General features: G+C 39.5%; 1 protein-coding gene across 1 annotated transcript in view; it reads right to left on the bottom strand.

Moving 5' to 3' along the window:
• The window catches only part of LOC105452691 (serine/threonine-protein kinase SIK1-like), a 122,499-nt gene extending 120,809 nt beyond the window's left edge, over positions 1-1,690 (bottom strand). Inside the window, exons 1-2 of the mRNA XM_011694031.1 lie at positions 1,358-1,690; positions 610-887 (exon numbers count right to left, since the gene is read on the bottom strand). The gene's annotated coding sequence lies outside the window, so the exon portion shown is untranslated. The remainder of the gene's footprint in view (positions 1-609; positions 888-1,357) is intronic.
• Positions 1,691-2,986: the final 1,296 nt, after the last annotated feature.

Below are 2,986 nucleotides of genomic sequence, written 5' to 3'. Positions count from 1 at the left end.
CCTCGTAAAATTTGCTTCGCAGTTTCGAGGAGTAGTTCACCAGTGCACCAACGCGATTTAATATTAGCAAATTTTATAGCAAAATGGTACAACAGTTTAGCTCGCATTTTGACATTTAATTTCGCAGTTGCATCGCAGTAGTGTGACTTTCAATCATTCCTCGATTTCTCGTTACGTAAAATACGTATTCGAAACCTATTATTATTTCAATAATAACTGAGAAAGAATGTAACAGTTAAATGTATTTTCTTGCTTTCAATTAATTAATTTATCTGTCTCATGCCTTCAGCGAAGATTGCCTCCAGCCGCTCCAGCGGAGCAAATATCAGGCGGACACATTAATCGTCAATTACGTTATTCGAGATATATATACATAGCACTTTATAAATATTATATAACGCGACAACCCGTCAAAAGTTTTAGCACATTTTCTTTTTACACCAGATAAATATCTAGAGCAGTTCTGTTATTTACATTAACTGTAGGGATATTGTAGGTAGGCAAAAAGAAAGGGCCGTCCGTTATTAAGCAAACTTTTTATCCCGCGCGGCGGAAATATTCTGCAAATAATTTAATAACATACAAAAAAAAAAGCGACGGAGCACTCACTGTCATCCGATGTTGCAGGCGACATGTTGTAGACCCGAAATGTTTCGCCTCTGTATAATCCACCGCCACGATCCTTTGATGTACTCCAACACACGTACTCGCGGACACATTCGCGAAGCGCGCAAATTCGTAAACGAATTTCTCGTCGATCGACGTCAATCACGGATGTAGAAAGATGTATCAGATCGCGATTCGTGCGCATCAATTGAACTGTAGATTCATCCGGCATTCACCGATTTCGACGAAACTCCGATTAATCTGATCGGTGATTAATTCAACTGAAACAGAAGGCAAAAAATTTCTAACTGTATAATTCGTTATACCTGATCTACATTTTTGTTCTACGTATTAGACAACGAAGAATTAATAATTCTATATTAATATCATAATACAGCTGTTACTTGACAAGTTGATCACTAAATAAATTAGTCGATAGAATTGCTTATAGTAAAATTTCAATTACATGTTCGTAATCTAATGTCTTTTTCTATACGTTAATAAAAAATTAATAATTTTTCATGTTGACAGAATAATACGGATATTAATTGACAAATTTGTATCAGCGAATAATTTTATCAATTTTAGTCAGAAACAGCGTAAAACAAAATTTTTAACTATACACTCGTCGTCTCGTCCTACAATTTTTTGTCTACGTTAAACAAAAAATTTAAAACAAAAAAATGATAATTCTATTTATGTCAATAAGATGGCATACAAATTATGTATTTGATAAGTTACCGGTTATCACCGATTAAAACAATGGGAATCCTTAGGCCGGCTTCCGACGTCATTTGTCGACATGAAAATCTTGCAAGGTATCACGCGTCTCCGGTGATTAATGTGACGGACATGTGCTACCGTAACGCGAATATCGCAGCCAAGCGGAATCACTCTGGTCTCGACGAATTCCTCGCGGCGATCCCACGACGCTCCCTTTCGACGCTCCTTGATGTCCCGGGTGCTGAAAGGCACTTCGGACATCAAGGACACCCGACACCCGTCCCGTGCACGGAACACACGAAAATGCCGTGCATCAAGAGAACGCGATGTTTTTCGACCGACGCCGAGACGCGAAATTGACGGCCATGACGGACGGCGATCGCGAATATTATTGAAACGACTCGGGCCACTCGCGATCGCTCGCACGTACCGATCGACACCCGGAAACGATCGTTCGAAGGACTCGGCACTCCCGACGCTCGTTCTTACGCGAAATCCCCTCGGAGTTAAGGAGACCGGTTAAAGAGACACGCGAAAATACGGAGCGATCGCGATCCGCGTAGCGCGACGCGACGATGCACGACGTGAACTAATCGGCAGTTTGCCAGCCTGGTCACGTGACGCGGCCTGCTCGCCCGTTCGCGCGGGAAATTCCTTATAGCGGCGCGGTATCCCGGAATATTAATGAGAATGTTAAATTGATTAGATTTGGATACAAAACTTTGGATGAAATTACGCTCGTGTCTGATACACGTTTCGTGTAATTCGTGTTTGACAGGTTCTCACGAGCGCCGAGTTAAAAATATTCGGAGCATCGAGTATTTTCGTCGTTGCACTTACAACGTGGAAATTTTACGCGGAAAACACCTCTTGCATTTCCCACGTATTTTCACGCGGTAAAAAATATAATCCCGACGTTGTTTTCTGCCGGATTTATAAAAACTCAGATTTTTTAATTATGATCGCGAACATATATATATATATATATATATATTTATAAGTTTCGCAGATTTTGAAACTTGCCTGGATAGCATATACATATAGTTCATAATAGACGGATGTTTGTTATACTTTCATACAAACATCATTTGGACTATTCATTCTTGTATGTGCATTTACATATATTACTTGCATTGCATGTCATTTAGTCGGCTTGCAAGAAATAATTGTGCTCGTACTTTTTACAATTGCTATTGAATTTATAAATGTGATATACGATTGTCTATATTATTCTAAATTTTTGTACACGTTTGTGCCATTCGTTCTGAAATACGCGACTGTCGCAGTAAGTAGATCATAAATCGAGCAATTTTAGCTTACGCAATTTACAATTTTGCCATGTTGAAGAGAAAATTGCTGTTGAATTTACAATTATGTAATTCCTCGATTTAGATATATTTTTTATGAATTATTTATGAGCTGTGAGATATACGAGCGGCACTGGTCCACAGTATTTTATAGCACTCTGTAATATTCAGAGGAGACAACAGAAACGTGTCTCTGATTATATTTATATACGCCGGATAGGGCTGCCATCCGTCCGGATTTCCCCGGATTTGTCCTAGTTTTGAAGACGTCCGGGGGCGTCCGGGCGGGTTTTTGAAGCGGTCCGGGTTTTTTTATTACTCGTATTATTAAATAATAGCTGCGCAAACGT

Source organism: Wasmannia auropunctata, unplaced genomic scaffold (genome assembly GCF_000956235.1).
Source record: "Wasmannia auropunctata unplaced genomic scaffold, wasmannia.A_1.0 LD336026.1, whole genome shotgun sequence".
In the NCBI taxonomy this organism is placed as follows: Eukaryota; Metazoa; Arthropoda; class Insecta; order Hymenoptera; family Formicidae; genus Wasmannia; species Wasmannia auropunctata.
Note: the sequence above shows the minus strand (reverse complement) of the source record. Positions and strands in the feature narration are given on the sequence as shown.